Source organism: Vulpes lagopus, chromosome X (genome assembly GCF_018345385.1).
Source record: "Vulpes lagopus strain Blue_001 chromosome X, ASM1834538v1, whole genome shotgun sequence".
NCBI classification, from domain to species: domain Eukaryota; kingdom Metazoa; phylum Chordata; class Mammalia; order Carnivora; family Canidae; genus Vulpes; species Vulpes lagopus.
Window position 1 is genome coordinate 48,030,534 of NC_054848.1, and position 21,430 is coordinate 48,051,963.

Sequence of the window (21,430 nt, forward strand, 5' to 3'; positions counted from 1 at the left end):
GCCATATACAAAACCCCCCAGCTAATATCATCCTCAATGGGGAAATACTGAGCAGTTTTCCTCTATGGGTAGGAACAAGACAGGGATGTCTACTCTCACCACTGTTATTTCCCATAGTGATAGAATTCCTAGCCACAACTCTCAGACAACAGAAAGAAGTAAAAGCATTCAAGTTAGCAATGAAGAAGTCAGACTTTCACTATTTGCAGACAACGTGATACTCTATATGGAAAACCTGAAAGATTCCACCAAAAAACTGCTAGTACTGACAAACAAATTTAGTAAAGTCACAGGATACAAAATCAACATACAGAAATCTGTTCAATTTCTGTACACCAGCAGTAGAAATAGAAATCAAGGAATCATTCCTATTTACAATTGCATCAAAAACCTTAAGATACCTAGGAATAAACCTAACCAAGAGGTAAAATATCTGTACTCTGAAAGCTATAAAACACTGATGAAATAAACTGAAGATAAAGAAATGCAAAAACATTCCATGCTTATGCATTAGGAGAAAAAAATCAAAATGAATTACAGATCTATATGTAAGACAGGAAATGACCAAAATTCTAGAGGAAAACACAGGCAGTAACTTCTTTGATATCAGCCATAGCAACTTCTTAGTAGATATGTCTACTGAGGCAAGGAACACAAAAGGAAAAATAAACTATTGGAACCTCATCAAGATAAAAAGCTTCTGCACAGTGAAGGAAAACCATCAACAAAACCAAAGGTCAATCTATTGAATTGGAGAAGAAATTTGCAAATGCCATATCTGATAAATGGTTAGTATCCAAAATATACAAAAACTTATAAAGCTGAACACCCAGAAAACAAATAAATAATTCAGTTAAAAGTGAGTGAAGACATGAATAGGTATTTTTCTGAAGGAGACATACAGATGGCTAACAGACATATGAAAAGACCTCAACATCACTCATCATCAGGGAAATACAAGTCAAAGCTACAATGAGGTACCACATCACACCTGTCAGAATGGCTAAAATTAACAAACTAAGAAACAACAGGTGTTTGTTAGGATGTGAAGAAAGGGGAACCCTTTTGTATTGTTGGTGGTGATGCAAACTTGTGTGGCCCCTCTGGAACACAGTATGGACATTCCTCAAAAAGTTTAAAATAGAATTACCCCATTTTCTAGTAATTGCACTACTAAATATTTACTGAATGATTACAAAAATTCTAATTTGAAGGGATACATGCACCCTGATGTTTATAGCAGCATTATCAACAATAGCCAATTTATGGAAAAAGCCTTCTTCTTGTGGTGATGTCAGATGTTAAAATGCCTATGTGATGAGATGAAGTGATGTGAATGATGTAGGCATTGTGATATAGTGTTAGGCTACTATTGACCTTCTCATGATATGTTAGAAGAAGTATCATCTGCGTTAGGACTTTGGTTGACAACAGGTAACTGAAACTATGGATAGTGAAACTGTGGATAGTTTTAACTACATGGGGGGCTACTGTAATTCTATAGCACTAAGATGACTGCCTGAAGTTCTACCAGTTTTACTGATGTTTAAGTTCTATCCTCAATCAAATAAGTTCCAATTAAGGAATAGATAGCAATAGCTCTCCAACAATCTCTATTACATGAGACAGTGATGCTGTTATCCATAAACTGTATGAACTAGCTTTTGTAGTCTCTCAGTTGATCCCAGGAAACACCCCAGGCCAATCAGTCTGGAATAGAGGTGACCACCAGCACCATCACATTTGGCAAGGAAATGAAGACAGGTAAATATATTTTCTTTTCTGGTGGCCCTACAGATGCCCAGGTTTGGCCCTATCCTATAAGTACCATTTTCATTTCAATAATGAGTCTTCTGTGGTGGGGCCAAGCCTATATAGTGCTGCCTTCCTGAACCAAGCCATATCGGACAACTGGGTCTAGAGCATCTATCTCCAGAAGGACACAGTATGCAGGGAACAGTTGTCATTCTAATAATGTATACTGTAGGGCTAGGGAAGCATTTTTTTTTTTTTACCAGAGCTCCAAGTATAACTTATGGTCATCATTATTGGTCCAGAAAATCTACAATGCATGTAAAGACATTGCTAAGTAAAGGAATCTCTTACAGGAACTAATGGAGGTGTCTGTTGTATTTCAATTTAGAGAAATTCTAAAGCCACTTGTTTCTGAGTAGCTTTATTCAAGTTGGGATGATTTGAAAAATAACATCATAGGTGGGTTTAATTAAATTTTGTAATTAAGAAATATATTGCCTTCAGAACCCAAAAAGACATGTTGTGCCTGTTTTATTTTATTTTATTTTATTTTTTTAATTAATTTTTATTGGTGTTCAATTTACCAACATACAGAAAAACACCCAGTGCTCATCCCGTCAAGTGTCCACCTCAGTGCCCGTCACCCATTCCCCTCCAACACCCGCCCTCCTCCCCTTCCACCACCCCTAGTTCGTTTCCCCGAGTTCGGAGTCTTTATGTTCTGTCTCCCTTCCTGATATTTCCCAACATTTCTTTTCCTTTCCTTTATGTTCCCTTTCACTATTATTCATATTCCCCAAATGAATGAGAACATACACTGTTTGTCCTTCTCCGATTGACTTATTTCACTCAGCATAATACCCTCCAGTTCCATCCACGTTGAAGCAAATGGTGGGTATTTGTCGTTTCTAATTGCTGAGTAATATTCCATTGTATACATAAACCACATCTTCTTGATCCATTCATCTTTCGATAGACACCGAGGCTCCTTCCACAGTTTGGCTATTGTGGCCATTGCTGATAGAAACATCGGGGTGCAGGTGTCCCGACGTTTCATTGCATCTGAATCTTTGGGGTAAATCCCCAACAGTGCAATTGCTGGGTCATAGGGCAGGTCTATTTTTAACTCTTTGAGGAACCTCCACACAGTTTTCCAGAGTGGCTGCACCAGTTCACATTCCCACCAACAGTGTAAGAGGGTTCCCTTTTCTCCGCATCCTCTCCAACATTTGTTGTTTCCTGCCTTGTTAATTTTCCCCATTCTCACTGGTGTGAGGTGGTATCTCATTGTGGTTTTGATTTGTATTTCCCTGATGGCAAGTGATGCAGAGCATTTTCTCATGTGCATGTTGGCCATGTCCATGTCTTCCTCTGTGAGATTTCTCTTCATGTCTTTTGCCCATTTCATGATTGGATTGTTTGTTTCTTTGGTGTTGAGTTTCATAAGTTCTTTATAGATTTTAGAAACTAGCCCTTTATCTGATATGTCATTTGCAAATATCTTCTCCCATTCTGTACGTTGCCTTTTAGTTTTGTTGACTGTATCCTTTGCTGTGCAAAAGCTTCTTATCTTGATGAAGTCCCAATAGTTCATTTTTGCTTTTGTTTCTTTTGCCTTTGTGGATGTATCTTGCAAGAAGTTACTGTGGCCGAGTTCAAAGAGGGTGTTGCCTGTGTTCTCTTCTATGATTTTGATGGACTCTTGTCTCACATTTAGATCTCTCATCCATTTTGAGTTTATCTTTGTGTATGGTGAAAGAGAGTGGTCCAGTTTCATTCTTCTGCATGTGGATGTCCAATTTTCCCAGCACCATTTATTGAAGAGACTGTCTTTCTTCCAATGGATAGTCTTTCCTCTTTTATCGAATATTAGATGACCATACATTTCAGGGTCCACTTCTGGGTTCTCTATTCTGTTCCATTGATCTATGTGTCTGTTTTTGTGCCAGTAACACACTGTCTTGATGACCACAGCTTTGTAGTACAACCTGAAATCTGGCATTGTGATGCCCCCAGCTATGGTTTTCTTTTTTAAAATTCCCCTGGCTATTCGGGGTCTTTTCTGATTCCACACAAATCTTAAAATAATTTGTTCTAACTCTCTGAAGAAAGTCCATGGTATTTTGATAGGGATTGCATTAAACGTATAAATTGCCCTGGGTAACATTGACATTTTTACAATATTAATTCTGCCAATCCATGAGCATGGAATATTTTTCCATCTCTTTGTGTCTTCCTCAATTTCTTTCAGAAGTGTTCTATAGTTTTTAGGATATAGATCTTTTACCTCTTTCGTTAGGTTTATTCCTAGGTATCTTATGCTTTTGGGTGCAATTGTCAATGGGATTGACTCCTTTATTTCTCTTTCTTCAGTCTCATTGTTAGTGTATAGAAATGACATTGATTTCTGGGCATTGATTTTGTATCCTGCCACACTACCAAATTGCTTGTATGAGATCTAGCAATCTTGGGGTGGAGGCTTTTGGGTTTTCTATGTAGAGTATCATGTCATCGGCGAAGAGGGAGAGTTTGACTTCTTCTTTGCCAATTTGAATGCCTTTAATGTCTTTTTGTTGTCTGATTGCTGAGGCGAGGACTTCCAGAACTATGGTGAACAGCAGTGGTGAGAGTGGACATCCCTGTCTTGTTCCTGATCTTAGGGGAAAGGCTCCCAGTGCTTCCCCATTGAGAATGATATTTGCTGTGGGCTTTTCGTAAATGGCCTTTAAGATGTCGAGGAAAGTTCCCTCTATCCCAACACTCTAAAGGGTTTTGATCAGGAATGGATGCTGTATTTTGTCAAATGCTTTCTCTGCATCTAATGAGAGGATCATATGGTTCTTGGTTTTTCTCTTGCTGATATGATGAATCACATTGATGGTTTTACGAGTGTTGAACCAGCCTTGTGTCCCAGGGATAAATCCTACTTGGTCATGGTGAATAATTTTCTTAATGTGTTGTTGGATCCTATTGGCTAGTATCTTGTTGAGAATTTTTGCATCCATGTTCATCAGGGATATTGGTCTGTAATTCTCCTTTTTAGTGGGGTCTTTGTCTGGTTTCGGAATTAAGGTGATGCTGGCCTCATAGAACGAATTTGGAAGTACTCCATCTCTTTCTATCTTTCCAAACAGCTTTAGTAGAATAGGTATGATTTCTTCTTTAAACGTTTGATAGAATTCCCCTGGGAAGCCATCTGGCCCTGGACTCTTGTGTCTTGGGAGGTTTTTGATGACTGCTTCAATTTCCTCCCTGGTTATTGGCCTGTTCAGGTTTTCTATTTCTTCCTGCTCCAGTTTTGGTAGTTTGTGGCTTTCCAGGAATGCGTCAATTTCTTCTAGATTTCCTAATTTATTGGCATACAGCTGTTCATAATATGTTTTTAAAATCGTTTGTATTTCCTTGGTGTTGGTAGTGATCTCTCCTTTCTCATTCATGATTTTATTAATTTGAGTCTTCTCTCTCTTCTTTTTAATAAGGTTGGCTAATGGTTTATCTATCTTATTAATTCTTTCAAAGAACCAACTCCTGGTTCTGTTGATCTGTTCCACAGTTTTTTGGTCTCGAGATCATTGAGTTCTGCTCGAATTTTAATTAACTGTCTTCTTCTGCTGGGGGTGGGGTCTATTTGTTGCTTTTTCTCTAGTTCCTTTATGTGTAAGGTGAGCTTTTGAATTTGAGATCTTTCCAGTTTTTGAATGGATGCTTGTATTGCGATGTATTTCCCCCTCAGGACTGCTTTTGCTGCATCCCAAAGATTTTGAACGGTTGTATCTTCATTCTCATTAGTTTCCATGAATCTTTTTAATTCTTCCTTAATTTCCTGGTTGACCTTTTCATCTTTTAGCAGGATGGTCCTTAACCTCCACGTGTTTGTGGTCCTTCCAAACTTCTTGTTGTGATTGAGTTCTAATTTCAAGGCATTATGGTCGGAGAATATACAGGGGACTATCCCGATCTTTTGGTATCGGTTCAGACCCGATTTGTGACCCAGTATGTGGTCTATTCTGGAGAAAGTTCCATGTGCAGTTGAGAAGAATATGTATTCAGTTGAGTTTGGATGTAAAGTTCTGTAGATATCTGTGAAATCCATCTGGTCCAGTGTATCATTTAAAGCTCTCGTTTCTTTGGAGATGTTGTGCTTAGAAGACCTATCTAGTATAGAGAGAGCTAGATTGAAGTCACCAAGTATTAGTGTATTATTATCAAAGTATTTCTTCAGTTTGGTTATTAATTGGTTTAAATATTTGGCAGCTCCCACATTCGGGGCATATATATTGAGGATTGTTAAGTCCTCTTGTTGGATAGATCCTATGAGTATGAGATAGTGTCCCTCTTCATCTCTCACTATAGTCTTTGGGGTAAATTTTAATTTATCTGATATAAGAATGGCAACCCCTGCTTTCTTTTGAGGACCATTTGAATGGTAAATGGTTCTCCAACCTTTTATTTTCAGTCCGTAGGTGTCCTTCTGTCTAAAATGAGTCTCTTGTAGACAGCAAATAGATGGGTCCTGCTTTTTTACCCAGTCTGAAACCCTGCGCCTTTTGATGGGGTCATTAAGCCCGTTCACGTTCAGAGTTACTATTGATAGATATGAGTTTAGTGTCATCATATCTATTCAGTCCTTGTTTTTGTGGATTGTTCCACTGAACTTCTTCTTAAAGGGGAATTTTAAGAGTCCCCCTTAAAATTTCTTGCAGAGCTGGTTTGGAGGTTACATATTCTTTCAGTTCCTGCCTGTCTTGGAAGCTCTTTATCTCTCCTTCCATTTTGAATGAAAGCCTTGCTGGATATAGTATTCTTGGTTGCATGTTCTTTTCATTTAGGACCCTGAATATATCCTGCCAACCCTTTCTGGCCTGCCAGGTCTCTGTGGAGAGGTCTGCTGTTACCCTAATATTCCTCCCCATAAAAATCAGGGACTTTTTTTCTCTTGCTGCTTTAAGGATCTTCTCCTTATCTTTGGAATTTGCAAGCTTCACTATTAAATGTCGAGGTGTTGAACGGTTTTTGTTGATTTTAGGGGGGGATCTCTCTATTTCCTGGATCTGAATGCCTGTTTCCCTTCCCAGATTAGGAAAGTTTTCAGCTAGGATTTGTTCAAATACATATTCTGGCCCTCTGTCCCTTTCGTCGCCCTCAGGAAACCCAATTAAATGTAGGTTTTTCTTCCTCAGGCTGTCATTTATTTCCCTTAATCTATCCTCATGATCTTTTAATTGCTTGTCTCTTTTTTCCTCAGTTTCCCTCTTTGCCATCAACTTGTCTTCTATGTCACTCACTGGTTCTTCCACCTCGTTAACCCTCGTCGTTAGGACTTCTAGCTTGGATTGCATCTCATTTAATTGATTTTTAATTTCTGCCTGATTGGATCTAAATTCTGCAGTCATGAAGTCTCTTGAGTCCTTTATGGTTTTTTCTAGAGCCACCAGTAGCTGTAAAATAGTGCTTCTGAATTGGCTTTCTGACATTGAATTGTATTCCATATTTTGTAACTCTGTGGGAGAGAGGGCTGTTTCTGATTCTTTTGTTTGAGGTGAGGTTTTCCTTCTAGTCATTTTGCTCCAGTGCAGAGTGGCCAAAAACAAGTTGTATTGGGAAAAGGAGAAAAAGAGAGAGAAGGAAAGAAAAGAGAAAAAGAAAAAAGAGAAAGAAGAAAAAAAGGGGAAAAAGAGAAGAAAAAGAAAAAGAAAGGAGAAAAAAGAAAAAAAAGGGGTGGGGTGGGGTGGGGGAAGCAATCAGAAATCAAGAAGGAAGAAAAAAAAAGCACAAAACAAAACAAAAAAACAAAAAAAACAAAACAAAAAAAACACGGGGGAGTATCTTCCGATTCTGTATACTTTAAGTCCCTTGACTTCCCTTGGAACTGGTCCGTCTCCTTGGTCTTCTGGGGGAGGGGCCTGCTGTGCTGATTCTCAGGTGTTAGCACTTGGGGGAGCTGCTCTGCCCCTGCCTGGTGCAGGGCTAAGTTGGGGGTGTTCACTCCGTGAGGCCCCAGGAGGAAGCCACAGTGGCGGGGGCAGCTCTGGGACCCTGGAGTCAGGTCCCGCAGTAGCTCCGGGGCTCTCCGTCTGCAGGGCCTGGGGGCTCCGGGGCGGGGCCGCTGATCTGCTCAGCTCCGGGCAGGAGCGTCCTTGCTGTCCTGGACCCTCCCAGCCTCTGCCTGTCCCTGGGGGAGGCCGGATCCTGGGCTGTGTCCCGGCGCCCTGTGCTCGGGGCCTGCGCTGTTGAATTCGCTCCCGCCCCGCAGCCCCCTCCGCGGAGCCGCCGCCCGAGCCCCTCCGAGCTGTTCCCGGAGCCGCGCCACCCCCTCCGCGCGGAGCTTCTTCCTCCGCCCGAGCCGCCGCCGCCGAGCTGCTCCCGGAGCCGCGCAGCCCCCTCCGCGGAGCCGCCGCCCGAGCCCCTCTGAGCTGCTCCAGGTCCCGCCGCTCCCTGCAGCCCTTAGGGAGCTCGGCGCATCTCCGGGGCGCAGTTCCTCTGTTACTGTCCCAGGGAGCGCGAGGGCATCCCCGCCCTCCTGGGGATCCTGCTCCAATTCCCAGGGAGGCCTTTCCCCCGGGAAGGTTGGTGCAGCTCCTGCTCCTCCGGGACGGGGCTCTCCTGTCCTGGGGACACTCGCCCTGGCCTCAGCCCGGCTCCTCGCGGGGCCCCTCCCCCTTGGAGGCCTTTTGTTCCTTTATTTCTTTTTTCCCGTCTTCCTACCTTGATAGAAGCGCGAAGTCTTCTCTCTGTAGCATTCCAGCTGGTCTCTCTTTAAATCTCAGGCCGAATTCGTAGATTTTCGGGATGATTGGATGGTTTTCTAGGTAATTTGTTGAGGACAGGTGACTAGGAGACCCTACTCTTCCGCCATCTTGCCCCTCCCCCCTGTGCCTGTTTTAGTATTGGGAATGCAGAGATCAACAATTATTTCTTCACAGTATCATCACTGGGACATTTCTCAAATGCCCAAATAAAACCTAAGTATTTTATTGAGATTGTCAGGGTCTTCCAATTTGTGTGCAGTAATGTCTCATGTCATTTTTGAATTCCACTGTCAATATTTGGATGACTTAAAGGATGTCAAATTAATATCCTTAGAGGAAAATGTCAACAATGTAATGTCATACCTATGCTACTGAAGAATGTTGGATGCTATTAAGATCTTGTTTGCAGAGGTTTTGTTCAATGACAGTGCTGTTGAAATATCTTATGTGCAGCCAGGTAAAGATGCATGTGTGCCTTTGAAGGTGAAGACAAATGGCTGCTGAGAGGTTTTGAAAATATCCTGAATAGAGCATATTAGCTAAATATGTAATAGCAAAATATTTTTGAATTATTGATTGGATCAAGTCAGCAATTTCAATAATATTGTGTAAGTAAGTATTCACTGGCATTAAGGTTGTGGTGGTTTAGTGTTAGGTGTCATTCATTTTCCATTGACATTGAACATTGGCCAAATTTGGCTATTATAATGGTGAAGATAGTAGGAACAATGGTGTCTTCTTTTGTTACTCTTGTATGAGTTTTAATTCCTGTAGGCTTTGTTTTTTGTTTTTTTAGGCTTTGTTTTAATCTATATTGTCCTATATTAATAGGGGTCAAATTGCAGACCTTTATTTTACTTTACCCTCTGTATGAAGGTATTATGTGTCTGTGGAAGAGGTGTTAATGGATATGGAGGATTCTTCTCTACCCTACTCACATTTATGTTTATTCCTTCAGAGTGCCAAATCAATATTGTCAGGATGATTGTTGCCTTACTGAGTTTACGAACCCTGGGCTTAAGTCTTTATTAATCACATGGCTGTTCAGTGAGGTATTATGAATTTTTGCCCTATTATTCTGAGGATCAACCTGTCTACTGGCAACAGAGGCAGAAACAATAGTAGCAAAGCATTTCATAGTCCTAGTAAAATCATCTGTTTATAGAAGTGTGGGCATCAACATTCTTTATGACGGTTTATCCTCCCCACAGGAGTAACCACCAGATGGGTCTGCATGTTACACAGGATATCGTATTTCTCCTGAGCACTCTACAAAACAAGATCGATGCCTTCTTGAGATGCACAGCCAATGGCCACAAGGTACGATTCACTTCTCTTAGTCTAGAGTCAGTCACAGCTTTTGCTGGAATTGATAGACATGATTCAGTTTGAGACACACAGATTGGGCTCAGCCAAGACATACAGCCCAGAGTCATTTTAGGAAGGGCCCAAATTCTATATTTCTGTCACTAAATACCAGTTATTGAAGTTTGTAACTTAGGTCACTTAAATATATAATAGAGGCTCTGGAGAATTTGGAAAGTTGACCACAAAGTAGTAAATCTCAAATTACATACTCACCAGCAAGCAATTCAAAGAGCATGCTAGTAAGCAGGCAGCAGAGCCAAATAGCCAAAAGCAAGAAAACAAAGACTCCCACTTGGTAATAGTCATTTACCATACTCTTCTGTTTACAGTGCCAATTGCTGTGTTTTGCTGAGGTAAGAGCAACCTCAGTGCCCCATCCAAAATCATATTGGGTGTCAAGAGTGTTGATGCCACACACACACCAAGAAGGTAGGAAAACATGTATTATGTACATATTGAAAGTTTCTGAAAAGAATTAGAAGGCAAACAGGTTGATCTAAAATGGTTTAAGTGAAGGGAGATGTGAGTAGATTAGAGATGGGCTGGGTGAGGTTTCCTGCAGGCATGATTGTGTAGGTTTGCACCTTCCCTACTAGTGCCAAAGGAGAGAGAATTCTGAATTTCTTATTGACTAGCCCAGATATGGAGCAAGAGGTCAAGGAGGAATGGTGAAGGTCTGAAATCTGTCATCTGTCAAGCATCAAAAATGAGGTAGTCTTTTTGTTAAAGTGTGTGTGTGTGTGTGTGTGTGTGTGTGTATGAGAGAGAGAGAGAGAGAGAGAGAGACAGCTGGTGTAGGAGAGCTTAATTATTCTTTTTCATAATATAAAGTCAATAGATAATATGTTTGGATGAAAATTCAAAAACCTGGGATGCCTGCGTGGCTCAGCAGTTGAGCATCTGCCCTGGCGTGATCCCGGGATGAGTCCCACATCCGGCTCCCTGCATGGAGCCTACTTCTCCCTCTGCCTGTGTCTCTGCCTTTCTCTCTCTCTTGAATAAATAAATAAAATCTTAAAAAGGAAAGATGGAAAGATATATACCTTGAGAAAAAGATAGAAATTTTAATTTTTTCCCATGAGATGTAACTATCCATTTAATTCAACTTTTCCAGGCACTGTGATCTTCACTTCTGATGTCTTTTAGGGAAAATTAATCCACTTCATTTGAATATTTTATTAACTTCTAAATGTGCTCTGCCTTCTAATTAGAATGGTAAGGAAAATACCTAGGAAGGGCAAATAGTTTCTGATGGGAAAGAAAGAGAATAAACAATTGCATAATACATTGTTGGATAGAGTTAAGTGATATTTGGAAAAATCAAGATAAAGAAAATGAGAGAATGTTTGGGTAGGTGAACATGGTGGAAGTGGGAGGTGGTCTCTGAGGAAGTTACATTTGAAGTGAGATCTGATGAAATGATTTACATGATATTTACAGGGCAAGAGTATCAGAGGTTAAAGGAACAGAAATTTTGTAAAAGCCCTTGGGTGGAAGTAAATGTATTGTTTGATCCTCCCTTCCAAGTACTAACCAGGCCCGACCCTGGTTAGCTTCCAAGATCAGACGAGATCGGGCATGTTCAGGGTGATATGGGCATAGCACTGTTGGTGGGAACGTGAACTAGAACAGCCACTCTGGAAAACTGTGTGGAGGTCCCTCAAAGAGTTAAAAATAGAACTACCCTACGACCCAGCAACTGCACTACTGGGCATTTACCCCAAAGATACAGATACAGTGAAACGCTGGGACACCTGCAACTCAGTGTTTATAGCAGCAATGTCCACAATAGCCAAACTGTGGAAGGATCCTCGCTTTGATGTCCTTTGACAGATGAATGGATAAAGAAGATGTGGTATGTATATATACAATGGAATATTACTTGGCCATTAGAAAGAATGAATACCCACCATTTGCTTCGATGTGAATGGAACTGGAGGGTATTATGCTGAGTGAAGTAAGTCAATCGGAGGACAATCATCATATGGTTTTCATTCATTAAGGGAATATAAGAAATAGTGAAAGGGATTATAAGGGAAAGGAGGGAAAATCAGTGGGAAAAATTAGAGAGGGTGACAAAACATGAGAGACTCCTAACTCTGGGAAATGAACAAAGGGTTGTGGAAGGGGAAGTGGGCAGGGGGATGGGGTGACTGGGTAATGGGCATGGGGATGGCACTTGATGGGATGAGCACTGGGTGTTATACTATATGTTGGCAAATGGAACTTCAATAAAAAATAAATATATTGTTTGGGAAGAATAAATCTGCATTCAGATTAAACTCTGGATTCAGACAGACTTGTACTGCACTGGTACCAGTTCTTACTAAGCTGAGTGGTACTGGACATATTTTTAAATCTTTTGTCTCTCAATTTACTTATATTTGAAACAGAGATAATAAATACCCAATTCAACAATGTCAGAGATAATGTAGATTTATAGTTAGCACTTTACCTCTTAAGCAGTCTTCCATCTTATTCAAAAAGTTAAAAATAGAGCTACCCTATGACCCAGCAATTGCACTACTGGGTATTTACCCCAAAGATGCAAATGTAGTGAAACAATGGGACGCCTGCAGCCCAATGTTCACAGCAGCAATGTCCGCAATAGCCTAACTGTGGAAGGAGCCACAATGTCCTTCAACAGATGAATGGATAAGGAAGATGTGATATATAGATATAGATAGATAGATATAGATAGATAGATATAGATAGATAGATATAGATATAGATATAGATATAGATATAGATATAGATATAGAAATAGACATAGACATAGACATAGACATAAATATAGATATCACAGAATATTACTCAGCCATGAGAAAAGATGAATACCTACCATTTACATTGATGTGGATAGACCTGGAAAGTATTATGCTAAGTGAAATAAGTCATTTGGAAAGATGATTATCATATGGTTTCAATCATATGTGGCATAGAAGCAATAGTGAAAAGGACCATAAGGGAAGAGGGGAAACTGAGTGGCAAATATTAGAGAGGAAGACAAACCAGAGACTCCTAATTCTGGGAAACAAACAAAGAGCTGCAGAGGGAAGGTGGGTGGGGGGATAGGGTAACTGGGTGATTAGGAGGGCACATGATGAGATGAGCACTGCATGTTATATGTTGGCAAATTTAATTTAAATATTTTTTAAATCACTGATAATCAAAAAGGTAGTTTCCTTCCTCCTTTTCCTATGCCTCTGCCCCTCTCCCTCCCTTCCTCTCTCTTCCTCCTTCCCTCCTCCTCCTTTCTTTTCTCCTTCTTCCTTTTCCTTCCTTCAGTATCTTCATCATCATCATCATCATCATTATCATCACATCCCTCAGATACTAATGACTCAGCTTGCTAGGCAAAACAAGCTTAATCCCTTCCTATCAGAAAGGATGGCCATTTTGAAATGGAAGCAGGCAATATCTGGCTCTTTGGTGGTCATATATTTAGTCTTCTCAGAAAAGTCCCCTGCAGTGAGTTAGGAATTAATTCCAAAGTTCCTGAAGGAAATCTCCATGGAGATGTGATATTGGACACAAAATTCCCCTGGGTGTAACTGAGAGTGCTAATGTAAACAGATTTCACTACATATGGAGATTCCAGGAATGGGTTGAGATTTTCTAGACTTCGATACAAAGTTTTAGTTTTTCATGTCCCTCAGGCTTTGCATTTTCAGATAATGAATGCTAATTTTACTTTTTATCTCCTCTCAATCAGCAGGAGAGACATTAACTGAGGCTCTTGTCCTCTGTGTGAAGAAAAATATTTTTTAAAAAGTATTAACATCCCAGAAGGTTAATATTAACCCAGACAATTTTATCTAAGCTACTAAAATTTCTCTTATTCATCCAGCCACCTTTCCTGCTGGCCTGCCAGTCATTCAGCAAATACTTTGAACAACAATCATGTGAAAAGGTGCTAGGAGAGTTTAAGAGTCTAATTGTCAAAATGTACGATTGAATTCATTATGAGAGCTTTAAGAATCAAATAAACATTTAAACAGATAATTAAATACAATAAGCCAAATGCCATGTAGGAATAATTATAATAGTACAAAATATTACAACTGCCATATTCTGAGGAATTACCGCAGCTCAAAGGGAAGAGATTGAGTTTATTTAATCTCTTCCTTGTACTGATAATAAAGCTTTATATGAGATTAAAGAAAGGATTAGGAATCTCTTTCTTCCCTCCATGGAATAAAAGGAGAGAATCTTTGCTCAGGAAGTTCCATAGGAACAACCCAGGGATGAAGTCATTGGCACATATATAAACATTTTGTTTCTTACACCAGTTTGACAGCATCTTTGCTCTACATTTAAATAAAGGCTGAATTGTTTCTATGAAGACTACTGCTCCAAGAAATTCGGGGAATGGAGCAAAACACTTTTACTTCCCTCTGTGCCCTGAAATGCTCCTTGTTCATACTCTCCTTGAGTTAGATGGAAAATATTTTACTCCTCATGAAACATATAGACAATCTTTAATCTCATTTGACCCTCTGTAAAATGGTTGTGACAAACTCAGCAGTATTACCAATAGTAACATTTATTACATTACTTCTGGTTTTATATAATGACTGACATTTCTATGTACCTGAAAACAAGGGAATGGAAATTCTTTTGTTTCTCTCCTTTCTCTCCATTCTGACAGTCATGATTCATCCCTGGTTCAAAAATAATTGCTCTATTTGGTATTAATGGGTTTTTATGTTTCTTCTTATTCCATTCTCATTCCTTGCCATTTGCCTATTAGTTTCTTCCATATTTTTTCCATTGTTTCCCTTGATTAACAGGTCCCTTTCTCTTTTTTTTTAACTATTTTATTTATTCATTCATTCATGAGAGACAGAGAGAGAGAGAGAGAGAGAGAGAGAGAGAGAGGCAGAGACACAGGCAGAGGGAGAAGCAGGCTCCACGCAGGGAGCCTGATATGGGACTCGATCCTGGGACTCCAGGATCACGCCCTGGGCTGAAGGCAGCATTAAACCACTGAGCCACCCGGGCTGCCCAACAGGTCCCTTTCATGTCCAATATTCCTTAACCATTTTCCATTTGTCACAGTTTTTCAGTCATAACACTGAGTGTTCTCTGAACTCTGTGTGTACATTAAGAAGGGTACTTGAAGTAATGACCACTGGGTGTTGTATACAACTGATGAATCACTGAATTCTACCTCTGAAATAATAACATAGTATATATTAATTAAATTGAATTTATTTTTTTTAAAAAAAGAAGTGAAATAAATTATTTTCTGAGCTTAGATGATGCTACACTGCAGTTGGCTGTCTCATTGCTTGTAATTCTTCACACCTACTCTGTTTAAAATTATACATGTGTGGAGGCCGAGAAAATTAGGGCCATTCAAGTTTAACATAGGCACAAGTACTGCCATTGTAGCTTCGGCAGCCATCTCAGGCCACTGTGACCAGGTACTGAACTCTACCTTATCCTGGCTACAGGCAAAATCACAAAACACGCCCTTATCAGAATAAGGAAGCAAGAGCTTGTGAGACCTCTTTACTAGAGATTCTCACACCCCCAACCTTACTGAAAAACCCTACCTTACCCCTAGACCAGCCCATAAAAACCCAGCTGTAACCCACCTCTGGGTCCAAGTCCCTGCTCTGCTGTGTTTGGTACACTTGGATACAAGCTCGAGCTTGCTAATAAGACCCAGCTGTAACTCACCTTGGGGTCCAAGTCCCTGCTCTGCTGTGTCAGGTATACTTGGACCCAAATCGAGCTTGTTAATAAACCCTCATGTACTTGCATCAGTGTCGGCTCCTTGGTGGTTTTCTCGGATTTGCAATCTTGTGCACAACATTTGGGGGCTCGTCCGGGATCCGAGAAACCCCCAGGACCCCATCCGGAGGGTTCCACGCCTGGTGAGTACTTAACGCTTTCCACCTTTTGCGCACATATTTTCTGAGAGCTCTAAACTGTATTTTTACCTGTAGGAATTCCGATCTGTATTAGGTCGACATTGGCTTAGGCGGACGCGCTGGTAGGCCATCAACCGGGGGTCTTGGGAGACGTCCCTTGCCCCCGCCTGGAGGATGAAGTCCTCATCTGGGGGGTCTTGGGAGATGTCTCTTGCCCCCGCCTGGAGAATGGAAGTCCTCATCTCTAAGGAGGGCCGACTGCCAGCCCTTCGGTTTACTTTCTGTTTTGTCTGCCGCACTGGAACAATTGTCTGTGTTACTGTGTCTGTGTTAACTGTTTATGCATTTGTCTGTGTTACTGTGTCTTTGTTAAGTGTCATAACTGTCTGTGCCTCAGTGTGGAAGGGGGACATAATGGGGCAGACAAAAACCACCCCCCTGTCTCTTATGCTCTCCCACTTCTCAGATGCTAGGGAAAGAGCTCATAATCTGAGCATAGACATAAGGAGAGGGAAATTTCAGACTTACTGCATTGTCAGAATGGCCAACCTTTGACGCAGGATGGCCCGGAGAAGGAACTTTCCACCTACCTATTATCTTACAGGTTAAGGCCCTGGTTTTCAGAAATAAATTGGACGGCCACCCTGACCAGGTGCCCTACATCCTGGCCTGGCAGGACATGATCAGGAATCCCCCTCCGAACCCTCTTACACTGTTGGTGGGAATGTGAACTGGTGCAGCCACTCTGGAAAACTGTGTGGAGGTTCCTCAAAGAGTTAAAAATAGATCTGCCCTATGACCCAGCAATTGCACTGTTGGGGATTTACCCCAAAGATTCAGATGCAATGAAACGCTGGGACACCTGCACCCGATGTTTATAGCAGCAATGTCCACAATAGCCAAACTGTGGAAGGAGCGTCGGTGTCCATCGAAAGATGAATGGATCAAGAAGATGTGGTTTATGGATACAATGGAGTATGACTCAGCCATTAGAAACGACAAATACCCACCATTTGCTTCAACGTGGATGGAACTGGAGGGTATTATGCTGAGTGAAGTAAGTCAATCGGAGAAGGACAAACAGTGTATGTTCTCATTCTATAAATAATAGTGAAAGGGAATATAAAGGAAGGGAGAAGAAATGTGTGGGAAATATCAGGAAGGGAGACAGAACATAAAGACTCCTAACTCTGGGAAACAAACTAGGGGTGGTGGAAGGGGAGGAGGGCGAGGAGTGGGGGTGAATGGGTGACGGGCACTGAGGTGGACACTTGACGGGATGAGCACTGGGTGTTATTCTGTATGTTGGTAAATTGAACACCAATAAAAATTAATTTATTAAAAAAAAAAGGAATCCCCCTCCTTGGCTAAAACTATTTTTACACCCCAAAGCAGGACCTACCAAGATCTTAGCCCTGTGAAAGGCTGAGAAGGACACCAACTCTAATATCAAAAAGCCCCTTTATCCAGTCTTGCAGGATTCCTCCCCAGAGGACCTGATTCTCCCACCACTCTACCGACGCCCCCTCACCCTTCTGCACCCCCCCATCAGAGGTACCGGGGAGCTGAAGAAGGGACGCCACCCCTCCCTGAGGAGGGAGTTCCTGTGCACCGGCAGGCAGCTAGGATGCACGGACGGACCCACCGGGCGGCCCCACCTCATAATGCAGGGCTGGCCAACTCCACCGCCCTTCCCCACCATGCCATGGGGCCTCCCGACAAGACTGGTGGACAGCCAATGTTATAGCAGCAATGTTATGTGTGTTATAGCACAATGTTATATAGTTGGCTGTTCTCCACCAGTGATTTATATAATTGGAAAACCCAGAATGCAAAATTCTCTGATAATCCGAAAGATCTAATTGGGCTTTTAGATAGTGTTCTCTTTACCCACCAGCCTACTTGGGAAGACTGCCAACAGCTCTTGCAGGTTCTCTTCACCACCGAAAAGAGAGAACGAATTAAAGTGGAAGCTCGGAATTCTGTCCTGGGAGAGGACAGGCAGCCGACTCAAAACCCGGACCTCATAAATGCTGCCTTCCCCTTATCCCACCCTACCTGGGACTACAACTCTGCTGAAGGTAAGGAGAGACTCCGCGTCTACTGCCAGACTCTAATGGCAGGTCTCAAGGCTGCCATGCACGCACAAGCCTACCAATCTGGCCAAGGTATATGATGTAAGACAGGGTAAGGATGAGAGTCCAGCAGCCTTCTTAGAGGGAATAATAGAGGCTTTTAGGCAGTACACCCCTATGAACCCAGAAGCCCCAGAAACAAAGGCCGCAATTATCATGCCTTTTGTTAACCAGGTCACTCCAGACATCAAAAGAAAATTGCTAAGAGTAGAGAGACTAGGAAAGAAGAGCTTGCAGGACTTAATAATAGTAGCAGAAAAAGTTTATAATAATAGAGAAAGTCCGGAAGAGCAACAAACTAAACTAAGCAACCGGCAGACCCAAAACCTGGCCAAGATCCTGCTGGCCACAACCATGGATGACCCACAGGAAAAACGGAGGCACCTCAAGAAGCTGGCTTCAGGGACTCTGTAATTGTCTGTAATTGTTAAGATACCTTTCAACGTCCTTGGTAGCCTGAAACCTTAGCTACACTTTGATGATAAATGGGATTAAATTCATTGGACATTTAGGTCTTTTCCAAACAGGAAAAAATGCTGAAACATGGATTTGAATCTGTTGGTGAACATGTTTTGTACATAACTGTTTCATAAATTTGCCGTCTAAAGAGTTCTGGTGTGACAGTTCAAAATCGGTTACTCCTTAGTTTTCACTGGAGACTAAGGTTTCTAAGAATGAAAAACTCTGCTAAAATAAGACTGATGACTGATAAAGAAAGCAACTCTGTATGTAGGAAAAGAGATGTGTAAGAAATATATAAGGAATGGGAATATATTTTTGTTCAAGGTAAAAGAAAGTAATTTTGTCCTAAATGAGACTGACTGAAAGAAATGGCTTGGGACAAATTCTGAATGCAAAAGAAGGTGTAGAAGTTTTGTGAAGGGAAATCCTTGGAAAGGAATTTTAGGTGTGGTCAAGACAGACTGTCAGATATGCAGGGGCAGCCATAACCACGGAAACGGAGACCAGCTGGGCAGAGCTGTTGGCAGCGGGAACATTGGCTCAATGGGCAGAACTGATCGCACTGGCCAAGGCGCTGACCATGTGAGAAGGTAAACGAATAAGCATTTACACCGACAGCAGGTACGCCTTCGCCACCGCTCACATCCATGGAGCCCTTTACAGAGAGAGAGAGGGCTTCTGACAGCAGAGGGAAAAACTATTAAAAACAAAACAGAGGTCCTTGAACTCCTGAGGACCCTCTGGCTTCCCAAGGCACTAGCTATCATCCATTGTCTGGGACGCAGAAAGGCAGATACACCAGTAGCCAGGGGAAACTGGCTAGCCAGTTCAAAAGCAAAGGAGGCAGCCCTTTTGGTGACCCAGGTCTTAACAACCACACAACCCGATCTGGGGGCACTGACCCTGCTAGACACCCCCAACTATACTGATGCTGACTTACACTGGATCAAACGCTTGCCTATGACCCAATGTTTGCGTGGCTGGTGGAGGGCCGCAGACTCCAGCATCATCCTGCCAGAGGAACTAGTATGACAAGTCCTATCCAAAATGCATCGGAGCACTCATATGGGAACAAGAAAGATGGAAGACCTCATATGACATGCAAAGATCACTATTAAAGACTCTCGAGCAAAGATCGAGCAGATTGTGACAAGCTGCCATGCATGCCAATTAACTAATGCCACCTCCCATGGATCCAACCCTGGCACCCAGCTCCGGGGGGACCACCCAGGAGCTGACTGGGAAGTGGACTTCATTGAGGTAAAACCTGGAAAATATGGATACTGGTATTTACTAGTGTTTGTAGATACTTTTTCAGGATGAACAGAGGCATTTCCCACCTGACATGAAACAGTACAGACCATGACCAAGAAACTGCTGGAAGACATCTTACTGAGGTATGGTTTTCCTGTTAAGATTGGATCAGACAATGGACCAGGATTTGTCTCTAAGGTAACACGGGGAGTGGCACTAGGACTTGGGGCAGATGGGAAATTACATTGTGCATATACGCCCCAAAGCTCAGGACAGGTAGAGAGGATGAACAGAACATTAAAGGAGACCTTAACTAAATTAGCCCTGGAGACTGGTGGGGGCTGGGTGACTCTCCTCCCCTTTGCCCTATATAGGGTACAAAACTCCCCATATGAGAGGGGACTTACCCCTTTGAGATCATGGTCCTCCACCTATTATCCCCAATTTTAAACATGAGGTGCTTGCTGAGTTTTATGATCAACAACTTCGTTTCTCCCTCCAAATGTTACAAAGAGCCCATGAGCAGGTATGGCCTAAGCTGAAGGCCCTCTACGAGACTGGGCCACCCCCTGACTCCCATCGATATCGACCAGGCGATTGGGTGTATGTGTGGAGACATCAACAGCAGACAATCCAACCTGGCTGGAAAGGACCCCACATCGTGATCCTGACCACTCCCATGGCTCTCATGGTCGACGGAATAACTCCATGGGTCCACTACACCCATGTCCAGCCAGCTGACCCCCACACCATTCTCAAGGACTTTGTTCCAGTATGGAAGAGTCAGCCCAACAAGGACAATCCCCTAAAGCTAAGGCTGCGCCATTCTCACTTACCCCACTAATGTTGCTTCATCTTGTAGCCCCCTGCTTCACTTCACACACACACATACACACACACACATACAGACAGGTCCAAGAATCTATGGCAAAGGTCAGGGAAAGTTTGGCTAAGTGAAAATGAGAACCAGAACAGCAACAAGGTTGGTTCGAATCCTGGTTCAGTCGTTCCCCCTGGCTCACTACCTTGTTGTCCACCCTAGCCAGGTCCCTGATAATCCTCCTCCTTCTCCTCACCTTCGGGCCCTGCATTATCAATAGATTACTTTTGTCAAAGACAGAATCAGTACAGTCCAGCTTATGGTACTTAGACAACAATACCAACCACTAGACCTTGTTACTAGACTAACCTGGACCCATGGTTGGGTCCTTCTTTAGGTCCCGCTGAGAGGGGGAAATGTGGAGGCTGAGAAAATTAGGGCCATTCAAGTTTAACACTGGCACAAGTATAGCCATTGTAGCTTTGGCAGTCATCTCAGGCCACTGTGACCAGGTACTGAATTCTACCTTACCCCGGCTACAGGCAAAATCACAAAGCACACCCTTATCAGAATAAGGAAGCAAGAGCTTGTGAGACCTCTTTACTGGAGATTCTCACACCCCCACCCTTACTGAAAAACCCCACCTTACCCTAGACCAGCCTATAAAATCTCAGCTGTAAGCCACCTCTGGGTCCAAGGCCCTGCTCTGCTGTGTCAGGTATACGTGGACCCAAGCTTGAGCTTGTTAATAAACCCTCATGTACTTGCATTGGTGTCGGCTCCTTGGTAGTTTTCTCAGATTCTCAATCTTGGGCACAACACATGTATGCTCCTTTGCTATGTCAGTCTGCTGCTCTTCCTGAAATGGAAAGAATATGCTGTCCTGTTTCACTGATGCAGGGCTTGGTTATGTGGCTTGCTTTGATCAATGAAATATTAGTGGACATGCCAAGAGAAGAGGTTTGTGAATTTTGGTTTGTGCCCTATGGATTTTGTCAACCCTGT